This window comes from Corvus brachyrhynchos, unplaced genomic scaffold (assembly GCF_000691975.1).
Source record: "Corvus brachyrhynchos isolate BGI_N302 unplaced genomic scaffold, ASM69197v1 scaffold334, whole genome shotgun sequence".
NCBI lineage: Eukaryota > Metazoa > Chordata > Aves > Passeriformes > Corvidae > Corvus > Corvus brachyrhynchos.
In genome coordinates, this window is record NW_008238316.1 from 985,844 (window position 1) to 1,001,366 (window position 15,523).

Consider the following 15,523-nt stretch of genomic DNA (forward strand, 5'->3'; position numbering starts at 1 on the left):
GATACTGCAAAGGTTTCCGGGGAGAGGCTGGGGCTGCCCCTGGATCCCTGGGAAGTGTCCAAGGCCAGGCTGGACACTGGGGCTTGGAGCAACCTGGGACAGTGGGAGGTGTCTCTGCCCTTGGCAGGGGTGGCACTGGAGGGGTTTTAAGGTCCTTCCAACCCAAACCATTCCATGATTCAATGATCCTAAAATTCAGCACAGGTTTAATTTCTGGCTGACCAACCTTGAGTCATAATGTCTTGATTCACTGTAATGGGCCAGTCAGGGGCTTCCTTTCGTGTATTTCTATGCTTTTCTGAGAAGAAAATGGTTGTAATGGAATGACTGGAATAATTTAAATAGGCTGTAGTTCAGTTGTACACAATTCAAGGGTGTTAAGGAATAAAAACAATTTCAGATGGAATAATGAGTGTTTGAGGAGGAGGAGCAGAATTCAAATGAAGGAGTTGCATTGCACAATGACTGCAAATCACTCATGATATCCAAACCTAAAAAATGTAAATGAATTCCAGGAGCTCTGTCAAACAGGACCAAAGATGTGAAGATGTGTGGTCAGATGTCATCAGCATAATTGATGATGTGATTGTAGGGTGAGAAAAGAGCCTTTTCAACAGAAAGAGGGTGAAAATACCAAAGTTTTCCAGCTGGTGTTGACTCCATTAAGGCTGGATGTCCCAGTAAACTTTGTGACCATTTCCCTGCCTTGTGGCACTGGGATCCCAGAATGGCCTCCTGAGGGATTTATTAAACGACTTCAATACTTGAGAGTTCCTATCTTGGAAAAAAAAAAAAATTGTCCTAACCTTGGTTTTACAAATATTAACTTAAAAGAAATAGACCTAATGAGTGTGGGTGGTCTTCCTTGCTACACTTACTAATATCAGATGTGCCTTTTCAATTGTATCACCTCCATTTGCTTGTGGCTGACAAATATCAGACTCCACAATCACAATTAAAAAAAAAAAAAAAACAGAGAAACATGTAGTCTTTATACCTGGCAGTGAAATAATTATGCTCAGCATGATCAAAACTATTCATTTTTTTTCCTAGACAAGACTTGTTGCTTGATGATGGAAAGTGCTTCATGGTGCTTGAAGCAGCAAAATTATCCCACCCTGCACCCCTGCAGTCAGAAAGACAAAGCAGACCTAAAATTCAGATGTCACCAACAGAATTGTCTCATTTGCTTTAGCAACCAACCTTTCATTTAATAGAGGAATAATGGTACTGGAAACAAAATGAACTCTAAAGCTGCAGCCTGTTCTAAGTGTTGCAATGAGCACAGGGATCAACTCAGTCACCCCATGGAGGAGTTTTAGATTTGCAGAAACAAAAAATTAGACTTATTGCTTGATGCAAATGAATGCAGAAGGGCTTTGGGTACCCCAGAAGGTCAAGCTGACCTCGTTTGCTGATTAAAAGGTAGAGACTAAAGACAAGGTAATTTTACTGTATTGGAACATTTGGTGGTAATGATGTGGCAGGATAATTTGTGGTCATAAGATATCCATGGTGATAGAGAATGGAAAGTAGATCATAATAGCCTGTGAGACTAAGAAATGGCTGCAAACTGAATATGCAAAGGATATAGAATAACTGGTGAAAAGCACATTAAGGAAGTTGTTATTTGCAACTTTACTTGTGATGGTTTGGGAGATCGTGGCACCTTAGGGGTTTTGTGGTGGTTTTGTTGTTGTTGTTAGGGACAAAGGACTGTGCTCTTTGATTTCTTTCCCTGTTTATATAACCTAAAAACGTAGTAACTATGGAATGATTGTTTAGAGTAATTTGGATGAAAGAATAGGAAGGGCTATACCTAATTTGACATATACTGGATCATAGGTCATTAAATGAATTTTTTTCTTCCTGAGGCCTTTGGAGGAAGTGAACTCTTTTTAAAGGTGATTAAACCCAAACTTATTTTTTTCCTGGTGGGTTTTAATCTCATGGCTTTTTGTATTTATAAAATTCATCTGGAAGAATCTGTTTAGAAAATATACGAGACCTTCCCAGAACTGACCACAAACCGTAATTTTATTTAAGCTGAGTTAACAAAAGATTACGCTGAGTATCAGCTGTCAATGTCACTAATACTGTAAGTGGAATTTTCCTAACGAGCCCTGAAATTAGTATGATAATCCTGTTAAATTTGAATTCACTTTTGAAGGGATTTTGTGAAGTTAATAGAAGAGTTGACATTTCACTTCAAACAAAAGCTGCTGTAGGTTCTTGGAGTTATCACTTCTTTCATTTTAGGAACAGAGCAGATATGTTTCCATTGATGTCTGCAAAGCAGCTCTGGTCTATACAAGCTGGTGATGTTGCCCGGTTGAATCAGCCTTTAAAAAAAGAAATCCCAGACTAACATTCCACTACTCTTTTCTGTAAAACCCTTCATGAGGCTACAAGATCCACAGGATAGTATTAATTATGTCATCCTGTTCTTTTAAGATGTTCTTCTCTCTAGATTTAAATTTCACCTCTAAGCAAACACAGAAGACTGTTACATATAATGCATGGTCATTTAAGCAGAAAATTATTTTAGAGTGGTTAATTATTTAATTATTGCATACACTATATCCTTGAGGAAACACTGCTAAGAAGAAAAATCAGTGAAGGAAGCAGAAGCTTTTTTACTTGAACTCCATTCTCAAATAACATTGCCGACTATTTTCCTTGAACTGAGAAATGAAAATGCAGATAAAAATGCTAGATGAAAACACGTTCAAATGAAGATTAGATTCACATTTTAGAAGTTGATATTTGGTTAGCTTGGTAACACATATAAATAAAACTCACATGCATCTAGAATTGTAGAAAGAGGCACCTCAAGAAAAGATCTGCTGCTCTCTGCAGCAAGCCAAAATCAAAGAGAGATGTTTTGCTTTATTGATCTGTTCCTTCTGTGGAAAAGAACTCCAGAACCTCCCTTATAACCTCGTCCAGAACTTCATGAGTCTGATATTATGTGATTGACTTCCCTTCCAGTGTAGCTAATGCCCTGGTCCCAGACAGCAAGCAGAACCAGAGCTGGGGTATGACACCCTGCGCTGGGCACGCCCTGCCATCTCCCTGTCTCCTTCCTTGTGGGTAAAGCTCTCTGCAAGCTCAGCTGGACAACACCAGCACCCCTCAGCACTGCTCAGCACCAGCTGATGGCTCCCCTGTTGTCATGGAATTCCTCTGAGGAGCTGCAGAACTTCAGTGGGGAGGGGAGTGCAGGGAATTTATCTGCTGTGTGCAGACTGAGCCCTGCCAGAGGAGGCTCTGTGCCAAAGAGGGGTTGAGAACAGGAAAGGAACTCAGCTGCCTGATGGCAGAGCACTCTCCTGGCTACTGCCAGTGGAGATGGGCTGGAATAGGAGCGCTCCTTCCCTGGCACCATTTATTTTCCTTCCTTGAGAGGTTTGCCAGGCTCCAGGGTGGTAGGTATAAAGGACACCTTGGCATCTGAGCAAGAGGGAAGCCAATGGCACTGCCAATAGTGACTTTGGAGAAAAGCAGGAACAGACATGCAAGCCAGACCTCAGAGAAGGCAGAAAATCTGTTTTGATGGGCCCAGAGTGGCTGAGGGCTGTGTGTTCCAGCACAGAAAGGCTCTTGAGGTTGCTGAAATGGGAGAAGGCTTGGATTAAAGACCCCATGATGCAAGGATACTGTGCATTGAGGGGAGATTCCCCAGCAAACTCCTTTCACTGCCGTTCAGTGTCCCTCGAAGTTGTCTCTGCTTTTGAAGGAACACAGTTGTCTTAGTTTGTAGCCTAATGAAACCTGGCACTGGAGTTGACAAAGCTGTGGTGGTGTTTTGGGGATGTTAATTGAAGGATCATGTTTAATTCATTTCAAAGCTTTTGCGAGTTCAGGGCTGTGTTGTAGCTGGTGTGCATTTAGGCACGTGTGCCTGGATTACCATCACAGTGTCTTCTGGGGCTCTGCTCTGAGGGTGGAAGGCTGGGTAAAAAATGAGTGCTAAACTTGGTCTTCTGTCCAGCTGGTTATAAATCAGGGTGTTCTGTGTATGGTATCACTGGAAGGGAACGAGTACCCAATGCCACCACTTAAAAAAAGTGCTTTGGAACATGGACAACAGCTAATCTTACAAAGGACTGCACACATGTAATATTTGGGTGAGGGGAAAATACCTTCAAAATTTATGACAGTATTTTTCCTTGCTGGTTGCCTGGTGCTCTCTCCTTGCACAGAGAGACGCTGCCCCAGCTGCAAATGTCCCAAAGAGGGTTGAAGTTACCCTGGAACAGAAGTGGCTGTCACCAGCTAAGCCCGGAGCACTGATTTTCCCCCACAACAATGGGCTCTGCTTGCACTTGGGACTTCTGTGCATTATCACAGAATAGTTTGGGTTGGAAGGGACCTTAAAGATCAGCTGGTTCCACCCGCTGAAGTGAGTGGCTTCACTGGCACCACCTCACAGAAGTGGTCCTGTGTGCAGGTCACTGAGAGGGGTCATTCAATTGTCCACCTTCAGACAATCAGTGGCTCTGTGAGTAATCCTGCAAAGCAAATACTGGGGGTAACTACAACTGTTACTCCAGTGAGTAACACTCAAATCACTGGTGGTTGAAAATGACAATGCTTCTTAGGGCAAACACACAGACATCAGCTCATGCTTAGAGGAACCTGTGGGATGAATAATGAGGAAATATATGAAGCGATACAAAAAGCACCAAGTTCTGTTTCGTTTTGCTGACGAAAGAGTTCTAGTTGAAGGTAAAAGGCTCTTAAAAGGTATCTCTGGGGTGTGGTTACTGCAGTTTTTTCACATGGGGCCTGGCCTTTCCCTAAGGGCTCCTGTCATGGCATTTACTGGGACAGAGGCATCAGTGGGACTGTAGCTGTCTCCAGGGGGCACGGACAGCCAAGAAATTGTGGATTGTGCTCTGGTGCTATTAGTGCACTTTCTGAGATACACAGTGGCGTGTTTCCATTTCTCATCTTGGTCTAGGGAGGAACAGAGCAGCACTCACACATCTGGCTCCTGTGCAGGGCTCACAGGAGTGGCCGAGTGCTTCAGTTTATCAAACTCCTCCATTTACATCTCCTCTATATCTTGGATTTGAAATCCTCAGAGTTGTAGCATAAATACAGAATTTGTAAAAATGTCTTTTGAAATGAAGGTGTTTGGGCTGCCCATGCCTGGGGGCAGTGGGGGACCGGGGACTTCTGTCAGAGACTCCCCTGTGGTGTGGGGACATCCAAGTGGGGCAGGAGGAAGGTGTGGGGAGGAAAGAGCAGAAGAGTAGAGCGGGGCTGCTGTGGGGTGCCCATCACCTCCATTCCCCACCCCTGCACTCTTGGGGTGGGAGAGGAGTCAAGGAGGGAGGGGTGAAGATGAGCCTGGGACAGGGGTCAGGTAAAGAGGTTTGTTTCTCATCCTTGAACCCTGTACCCATTGGAAATAAACCAGTTTTCCCCCAGTCAAGTCAGTTTTGCCTGTGATAGTGCTTGGTAAGAGATCAGTAAATGTTCTCCATGCTTTTATCTTGACCCACAAGTTAATTTTTTCCCCATCTCCTGCTGATGGCCAAGCTCTACTCACAAGAACAACCAGCTTAGAGAACACATGCAGTTTGTAAAGGGAAAACCAAAACTACCCACAGCACCTGAGGGCAGGATGGATGTCATGAATGCATTTTATCAATGCTTTTAAACCCCAGTGTCTGCTGGTGTTTGTGAAGAGAGTGTAAATGACTCGGTATCTAATGCTGTGAAATGACCGTAAATTCCAGTGATAAGAGTTGAGTGAAAATGCATGAATGTGGATTTTCATCTTGGTTGTGCACACTGAAACCTGAGATGGTCAGGGAGAATCCTGTCATGTGGAGAGCACTAATTCAGAGAGAGAAAATTGGTGAAATAAACATCAACAGTGCCATGTTCCTGTGCTGTGGTGCACTATAGGTTGGGAATCAAAAGATTTGACAGATTATGGGCTGGGCTAATTGAGAAGGATCTCAAATGCTCTCAGTCTAAAACGGGAGACTCAGCCAGTGTGGCTCAGGAATTAAATCTGAAAGCAAATATGTATGACAATCAATTAGTGACTAATAAACTTACTTCTTCAATTACAGTGGAAGTGGATGATGCAGCCGAGGCAGATGAGCCACTAGAGGAAGAGGGAAGAAAACAACTAATTTGCCAAATATGGACAAGACATCCCACAAAATGTATAGAAATGAGGGTGATTTTCCTGTGCTTGATCAAACATAAAAAAACATGTTAAAAAAGCTCGATGTAATTTAAAAATCTTTTTGATGTGATTTTGAAGCTGTGTTTTGATAGCTTTTCCTCCACTCACAGGATACAGATTGCTATTCCATAGTAAATGGGGTGCAATTAGTGACTATCCACAGCTGAAGACAGTAGTCAGCAGGAGCCCCGAGGCTTTTCTGATCTTCACTGCATCTGGACCAATATTCTCCTGTGTCTTGTGGTGCACAATTCCCCACAAAGGAACCAGATCTTGCACTCGCTGTTGTGTTTCTCTCATGTCTCTTTGGCAAGGAGCACATGGGGTTTTCCCTTGCCCTGCTGCTTGGGGAATGGTCTGTTTCCTAGGAGCATCTGGAAATTTCATCTGAAAAGCTTTTGTTACGTCAGGGCCTTGGGACCTGATGACGTCTTGATCTTTTCTGGTCTCCCAAAGGGAATTTGGAGAGCATTTTTTTACCCATTGTTGGGACGTTTGAGGCACATTCTGCAAACCTTTCTGCACCGAATGTCTGTTACATGGTTTTAATGGGTCTTACAACCATTTGCAGTCATAACCGTTCAGATTATCACGAGCCGTGCTAATACTTGCCATGATTTAATCTATATAAATCAAGTAAATATCGATTTATTAAATTTTCGGGGTTGTTCCTTGTATGGAAAAGCCATTTTGCGGTTAATATGTTCTAAGACTGACAATTTGGCTTTATGAATTGCAGATTGTTTTTTGTCTCAGCTTTATGGTTGGCTCAGAGCAATATGAGACTCTGCTACCCATCCCTGTATTGTTTTCTTTGCACATCTCACCAGGATGATTCACGGTTTGGGGCCCAGAGATGTTCCTGGTTTGTCTGATACCCACAGTTTCTATATTGCGTGGCTGATTCACAGTGCTACACAATGCAAGATACAGTGGTTTGTGTTGACTGACTCTCAGATAGCTGCCCTAACATATTTAGTTTAGACTTATCCATCTACCAGCCTGTGCAGGATATGGCATCTGCTCCCTTGAATTTAGTTATTCTTTGTCTGATTTATAACACAGGCCTGTAATAAATTATCTCAGCACAGTTGGAGTGCACTGAACTGCAGATTAAGAGCTGGAATGAGTGGGGAAGGCAGGGACTTCATAAACCAGATTTATGGAATCAAAACTCTCTTTTTTTTTGTTTTGATTCCATAGCAGAAGCTAACAAAAAGTTACCTTAACTGCTAACTTTATAACATATTTCAGCAAACTCTTTCCTAACTCTGCTGATCTCATATAATTAACCTGTGCTTTTTAATAAACATCCTGCAACTCCAGCAAGTGCTGCAGAAAGCAAAGACTGTTTCATCATGTTGAAGTCCAGTGCATTGATGTGTTTATTAAATCTGTTGATATTTTCTTCACTGAGACCTTTGTAAAATGCTGTTTTCATGTGGATACAAGTCCTCAGAGGCAGCGAATGTCCTGCAGCCTCTTCCTGCTGTTCTCTTCACTCAGGAAGAGTCAGTCTTTAGGCACTGGTCAAGTATTACTCCGCTGTGTCTGTTTAGTTCTTAATCTGCATGTGTGTTTAGTTCTTAATTTGTGTTAACAAAGCAGGCACTGAGCTTCATCTTCTCCCTTAATGGGAACAGTAACAGGCTGTGCATGGCCCTCGCGGCACAGCAAGAAGGGGAAAAAAATATTTGTGGAGCTAAATGGAGGTGGGAGGAGGTGTGTACCCGTGGCAGCACTTAGAACCCCAAAGTGCAAGACAAGGCTTCAAAGGTTACAAACCCAGGAGAAGCTGAAGTAACCTGGTCAGTAACCTGGTCAGTAACCTGGAACCCAGGGAATGACAAAAAGTACCTTTCTGAGGGGATGATCTCAAAGAGCTTGTGTTGAGTAGAGCGGCTGTGAACTTGGTAAGAAGCATCGCTGCCCAAAGCTGAGTTTAAGGAGGGTGCTCAGCAGGAGGGTGGGATTCCTGCAGGAGACACAGACTGGTGATGGCAAGCACAGCCTGACTACATCCAACGAAGACCAGTTAGAGACAAAACCAGATAATTAATAAAAACTCTTGTAAGCAAGACACCTTTGCAATAAAAAAGGGTAGGCTTCAGAGAAACGAGATTGATGGGACAAGAGATTCTTCACATTCAATTTTGTGTCACAGGTTTCAATGCAGTAATTTGGCAATTTATTATGGTGATGAATCTCTCTTGTTGATTATTAAAATTATTGCCAGGAATAATTTAAATTCTAGGTTTATAAAGAGGCTGTGGTGAGTTCAGGATGCTCAAGCTCTTAGAGTTGAATTAATTTGTTTTTATTTAACTCTCAGAGTTGAATTAATTTGTGTCAGAAGTTGGATTCTAGAAAGCACTCATTAAAAGTGAGTCAGAAATAATTTCTGTTTGTTTTTCTCAAAAATACTTTATGTAAAAGAAATTTAATTTTAGTAAATTTATTAGTGTCTCTTGGTAGAAAAGCAATGGATTGACAGTCGATATAAATTGTTACAATTGCTTAAAAGGTCAAAAACTATAGCACTTAGAGACAAACCATTCTATTAGTCTAGAAAGCTTTCATTAACATGCCCACATATATTGTGTATAACCAGTGAAGCTAAAAGCCTGCATTTCCCAAGGTTTAGGAGCTGCTCCGTGATTTTGACTGCCTGAGTTTCCTGTCCGTATTTCCAGGAGCTGCTGGTTAAGGGAAGCTGTTACAATGGCCCTTTGCAGGGTGGTTTTCTCTCTGTCATGTTTAACCCGGCCATGTCTAAGAGAGCCAAGAAAATAAAGTCCAGACAGTTCTGTACAACACCTCTGTCCAGGCAGTGATCTTTTTTAATGCAGGTCACAGTACCCATCCTCATGGTCACTAAAGGACCAGAAGAAATGCTGTTTCTCTGTCTGAAATTCTCTTTTTCTAGTGACTTGCCATTGTAGCACTTAGAGAAATAAACCTGAAGCTTACAAAACAGAGTAAGAGGATGAGTTTTGATGAAACTGACCTTGGACAGACCCCATGAGGTGATAGAGCGTGGCTTTAGATAAATCCCTGTGTTGGTGCTGCCCAGCAGTGATGCTGCAGTGTCTCCCACAGAGGAATACAACAATAACCCAGGAAATGCTGTTGTGGTGTTTGAAACTGGCCAGGTGTTTTTTCCTTCCTTAAGGAACTGGTAAATGCTCATTTTCCTGTTATTGAGTCCATTTGTGGTAATGCTGGACAGTGTGAGCTGTTTCATTCGTGTTTGTGGAAACCTGCAGCTCCCAAGAAATGGGTTTGCATCGCCCTTGTTTGTTCTCCTGCAGAGTTCCAAAATGGTTGTGAATTAAGGGGCACCTCCTGTGCCTCCCAGTGTGGGCATGGGAGCTGCCTGCTACATATTTAAATGTTACTGCTTCTTTGACATCTACTTTCACATGAAATGCTACAGATTAATAACTAATTACTTTTTTTTTGAATAGCCCAGGAAGAAAAACAACTTTTATTTAATCCACACACACAAAAAAATTGCTTTGAAATAAAAAATATCTTCTTTACAGCATGAGGAGTCCGTGTTCCAGATGTCTTCATCTGTTGTTCTTTTCAGTGTTTGCCGAAAAGCTTTGTTGGATAAAGAAAAGGCTGTGGGCACTGCAGCCTGTTCCATGGCGGGGTGCACTGAGGGATCGGGTGCCTGCAGAGGAATTGCTGCTGTAATGCAAGAGAAAAAGGAGGTGATTTCAACAAATTAAAATATAGAGCAGAGTGGTACAATAAAAACGATGGCAGCACCCAGAGCCTATCGTGGTGTGGACCCAGAGCCTCAAAGGGGACACGAAAGAGCCACCACTGGTTAGCAGTGCACATGGCAAAACTGGTGATTTGGGAAGAGCTACATTTGATTCCAGCTTTCCCTTGTTACTGTATTGAATTTCCAGGCTTGGCTTTAACTTGACACTATAGTCATTACAGTCTTTTTTCTACAAGTGGCAGTATCCAGTTCAAATACTTCAGAGTGTGTATGTGTTGATGCATTGCTCTATGTTTCATCTTATTTTAAAAACAAAACAAAACAAAAGTTTTACTTGACTCAAATGACTAATTTGTCCTGTAACAAGTTGTTTTTTCTAATTAAAAACTTTTCTTGGGGAAAAAAAGCACAACCAAATTTTGGAACCAGCACTATGACTGTAATATTGAAGGACTAAATGGAAGCTATAAACACAAAGATGAATAGTTTCTCCCCAGCAGGGTACATGATGTGAGAAATGAAAACATAACTGCCAAGAAGTAATTGGTATTATGAGATGTATGGAATTTCAGTCATATAAAGTTATAGAATCACAGAATCATGGAATGGTTTGGTTGGAAGGGACCTTAAAGGTAATCTTGCTCCACGCCCTGCCAAGGGCAGGGACCCCTCCCACTGTCCCAGGCTGCTCTAAGCCCCAATGTCCAGCCTGGCCTTGGACACTGCCAGGGATCCAGGGGCAGCCACAGCTGCTCTGGGCACCCTATGCCAGGGCCTGCCCACCCTCCCAATATCCCATCTATCCTTCCCCTCTGGCAGGATGAAAACTGGATAACTTTTTTATGCCCTTTTTTTGAGTCCAGCAGTGTTGCTGTTGGCTGAAGTGCTGCTGGAGATGAACTCCCTCAGCACAAATACCTGGAATAACATAATTGGGCACCGTCAGAGTAACTTTACTGTAAAAAACCCCCCCCAATCCTGTTGAGTTGGCTCTGTGCTGCCTTTTACCTGTGTTTTCCTGGGATGAGCTGATGAAGGTCAGTGGGGGCAGAGCACATGCTGGGAATGTGTTGAGGGGATGGCAGTGAATGGTGGGTTTGCAGAAAACACTATGGATGTTTGACTGCATCTGTAGCGTGTGGTTTTGGCAAAGTGCCCTGGTTTTCCTGCAGACCTGGCTCCATAATCTCTCCAGGAAGTAAGTTTCCCTTCATCTCTGGATGTAGCTTTCCAGAGAGCACTAAAGTGCTTTTTTTCATGAAAATACTTCAAGTGCTGCACTGTGGTCTGAGTCGCGGCATAGTGTTGTAGTTAATTCCGTTCTTTCCAGCTGTATAACCGGCTTTTGTGCAACTTTATTGCTTACAATTAATGTTCTGTAATTATAAATGGTGTTTAGGCAATGCTTCCAACAATATCCACTTTCCCTGCTTTGTTTCAAACTACATAGCCCCCCAGCCGTTGAATTAACTGCAGATTCTGTGAGAATTCTTAGAAATATTTCCCAGGTTCTCATAGAAAGATTGACATGTTTTGCATATTTTAATTTAAACAGTTTTTTAAACCCAGTGTCATTTAATTGTTTTCCCTTTGCAGTTCCAATTAAAAAAGAGAATGGGAAATCCTAAAGTAAAGAAGCTAATTTCTTTTAACCATTTAGCTGTGAGCAATGAAAGAAATACAGATTTGAAGGGTTGTCTGTAAGGAAAAAAAGAACAGTGAAATGTAGCAGCATGACAATGATGCTAATTACAGAGGCAGTAGAGAAAGGAAATGTGACAAATTAGCCTCAATTGTATGAATTTGATTTTGTTCTGTATGTAAAAGAGTGCAAGAGTGGAAGAAGTATCCTGCAACAATATTCCCTTCAATCTGGCACTGGGAAACAAAGCTGGAGCCCTCCAGGAGTCCTGGGTCAGGAATTCCCTCTCTGAGATACCCCTGGATGGGTTTTGTGTGTGATTGACAGGGGCAGAGTTACAAAGAGCTGTCTCCCAACACCTCTTTTCCCCTCTGCACTTTGCTGCAGTGGTCTGTCCACACCTGGGCAGGGAGCAGGTACCGCCCTTGGGTCCTGCCAGAGCTCCCACCAAAATTTGGTCACCAAGTATTGTGTGCAAAAGGCTCAGATGGGGCAATTGTGTGGAATAAAAAATCAGTGTGTGCCATGTGTTTCAGTGTAGGACTGAATGATCTTCAGTCCCATAATGCTGGCAGCACAATATGATTACTGAGGTGGTGTTATGGATTGAATTCTATACTTACTAAGGTATAGCAACTTAGCGTTAGGTGCCCCAAACATCTGTAATTAACTTCCAGGTTGGTTTGGGTTTCTGATGTTCTATCTTTCTATAGTTTGGGTGGGATGTAGGTGTTTCTGTTACTCTAGAGATGCTCTGATCAATGCAGGTAAAGCTGGTGGGGCCTCAGGAGCTCAGGTAACTCAGCCCCCTCCCCCAGCAGGAGCAATTAGACCTAAGCCATGCCTGGCAGTTAATTAGCTCTCCTGTTCTTCACACCCTCCTGTGACAGAGATTCCACTCTCCCTTGGCAATTGATTTCTGTGCTGAGCCACCTTGACAGATAGAAAGATTTCCCTAATGTCTGAACCAAATTTTCCTTGCTGCAGTTTAACCCTTCTTGTCCTGTCTTGTGATGAATAGTTTTGTCGCTTCCCTTGACAGCAACTTTTCCATAATGGAAAATTGTTGCCGTGAAGCCTTCACAGCATTTTAAATTTAAAAAATCCCAGAACAGTTAGTCTTTTCTTTTTTAGCTCACTGAGTCATTCTGCTGCTTTTCTCTTGGCGTTTTACAAGTGGCTGGAGTTACTGGCCTGTTGTGAAGCCTTAGAGAAGCTGCAGCAGTTCCCAGATAATGGAATCACAGAATCATGGAATAGTTTGCTCTGGGAAGGGACCTTAAAGCCCATTCCATTCCAACCCCCTGCCATGGGCAGGGACTCTTTCCACTGTCCCAGGCTGCTCCCAGGCCCAATGTACAGCCTGGCCTTGGACCCTGCCAGGGATCCAGGGGCAGCCCCAGCTGCTCTGGGCACCCTGTGCCAGGGCCTGCCCACCCTCCCAGGGAGGAGTTTCTCCCTAATATCTCACCTAAATCTGCTCACCTCCAGGCTTTTCCCTCTTGCCTTGTCACTACCTGCCCTTGTGAAAAGTTCCTCTCCAGCTTTCTCCAGCTTGGTGGGAAGTCCAGAGGCTGGGAGAAGCAGGGACAGGCACCTGCCGGGTGGGTGCTGGCTCAGGGAGATGTTTGCTGGCAGGGAAAGGCAGGAGGGGCTGCTCACACCAGTCCTGTGCCCAGCCATGGACCAGCAGCTTCCCTTTGTGGGAAGGCCCACCTACCCCCTTCCCCAAACCACTCTGCAGCCGAAGGTTGAAATGTACCCTGAGAGGGGTGGTAATTTTCCCTTAGAAAACCATGGGTCTGTAATTTCCATCAGTTAATGTGACAAGTACAAATCAATCCACAGGCTCTATATTTTTAAAATGTTCCTGTTGATTATTTTATAAAGTTAGGGCATATTTTAAAAGCATTAGTTAGGACAAAATATTGGCAGTTAGAAAATGCCAACCAGTTAGAAAATTGAGGAAAAAACCCCATTTTTGTCATGCACATGAAAAACAGTGATGGGTCAGGATTGTTTCAGTAGAACCTTGATACAGAGAGGCCACTTGGTTTTGTAGCACTGGTTAGGTTGCTGCCTGTTCCTCCTGAGCTCTTGTGCTGAGACTCCAGGATCTTTCTTTCCCTGTTTCCCGAGCTGAGGTTTTCCAGTGTCCTGCTGGAAGCCCTGTGAGGTCAGTGGTGATGAATTCCAGTGGTGCTTTGTGGCCCATCTATTGCTCCTTCAGCCAGTCAGCTTCGGGCCATTTGTTTCATTTGGAATTGAACAATCCTTGCACACAGCAGGAACAAATGAGTAGCCTTGACAATCCCTGTCTGATGTCTTTAGCAATTTCTTAAGATTAAAAGTAGATTAAAACCAATTCAGTGACCGAAGGGAGGATTATCGTCTTTGCAGGGTTTATTTACAAAATGTATTTTTCCAGCTTTGCTAACAATTATCCTGAAAGGATGAGAAATTCAGACTGGGACCACTAGAGCCCAGGTTACTGATGAGTTGTTCTCAGAAGTTTGCTGAGAACACAGCCACAGGCTGCTTGTCTCAGCAAGCAGGCCAGAGAAGGCAGAATTTTGATGAAAGATGTTGGGTTTTGTATTTTCCAGAGCAATGCAGTTTTTCAAACAGGTCACTCAGCCTCTGAAGAGTCAATGTCCATTAAAGTTCCTCTCAGCTTCCTCAAAACCTGTGCTGGCAGCTGTGTGCTGTGTTGTAGATATACTCTTCTTACGGAAATGAATAAAGGGTGGGCAGGGCAGAGGAAGAAAGGGGAAAATCAGAACCAAAAAGCCTAATCTTCAGTGAAATAGTAGGGCTAAGCATTGTCTCACCATACACATAATTTAAATATGCCCAAAGAAAAGGTTTGTATTTTTTCATTTTAAATGGATCCCAGATTATCCTGCTTTATTCATCCATCCGACACACAACAGTAGCAAGTACATGAACGATCCGTCCTTTAACCTCTGTGCTCCTCAATCCATCCTCACCTATCCACATTTCCCAGCACCTTGGCATAACCCAGCACCCCAAATCTGTTTTGCTGGGTAAGTGCAGGAGCCCATGTGGCCCATTTCTGCAGGAACTGAGCTCTCCCCTGCTTTCGTTGTTCTGAGTCACAGCCTTAATGCTTTTTTAATGGAGTTTGCAGAGGGTGAGTGTAGGTACAAAAATGCTGTTAGTGAGGATTTTCTTGTTATTTTTCTAAGTCCGTGAGAGACTTTTCTCTCTCACAGAAGAGATAGCAGGGAATGTAAACAACCAAGCCACCTGCAACCTTGGAAAGTCTTGTTTATGGTATAGTAGAAAATATTTTGATAATGGATGTTTTAGGATTTTGGCCAATCACCCCCAAGGGGTGGCTGGTCCTTTGTCCAATTAGACTGTGAAGAAAAAAGTCTATAAAAGAGTTTGTAAAATAATTAAATCAATCAATCTTGCTGCACAATTCCTGCCTGTTGGATTTTCTCCTCCTCCTCTTCCCTATGGCTGCGGGACATGGTGATATACCCTAGGGCCCAGGCCTGCGGTAATATTTGGTGCTGCCCGACGTGATCTGCACTCTCTGACCTGTCCTGCTGCTGTGAGCCAAGCCGAATTCCTCTAGAGGTACGCTGTTCCTTTCCCCCCCCCGGGACCGGGAGGTCCGACAGAACTGAGAAATGGCGAACAGCGGCTCACAGAACGACGCTGTCGTACTGGTCTGGAAAGGTGTGTTTAGCATATTGCAAACCTCCATTCCTGAAAACTCAGTTCGGGAATTATTAGACTGGGCTACTTTAAAAGGGATTTCCATGGACAGAGATACTGCCCTGGACTTTGCCTTATGGCAGGAACTCGGCTCTGCTGTCCGACACGAGCTCCCGACTGGGGAGCCGGCAGCGTTAGGATTATACAAAACCTGGCGTTCATTATTTTTTCTGCTGACAGCCCT

The 15,523-nt window shown here is 43.4% G+C and overlaps 1 long non-coding RNA gene across 1 annotated transcript in view; it reads left to right on the forward strand.

Moving 5' to 3' along the window:
• Nucleotides 1-10,197, forward strand: part of LOC108446636 — a 58,841-nt gene extending 48,644 nt beyond the window's left edge. Inside the window, exon 3 of the long non-coding RNA XR_001861899.1 lies at nt 6,093-10,197. This is a non-coding gene — a long non-coding RNA (uncharacterized LOC108446636). The remainder of the gene's footprint in view (nt 1-6,092) is intronic.
• Nucleotides 10,198-15,523: the final 5,326 nt, after the last annotated feature.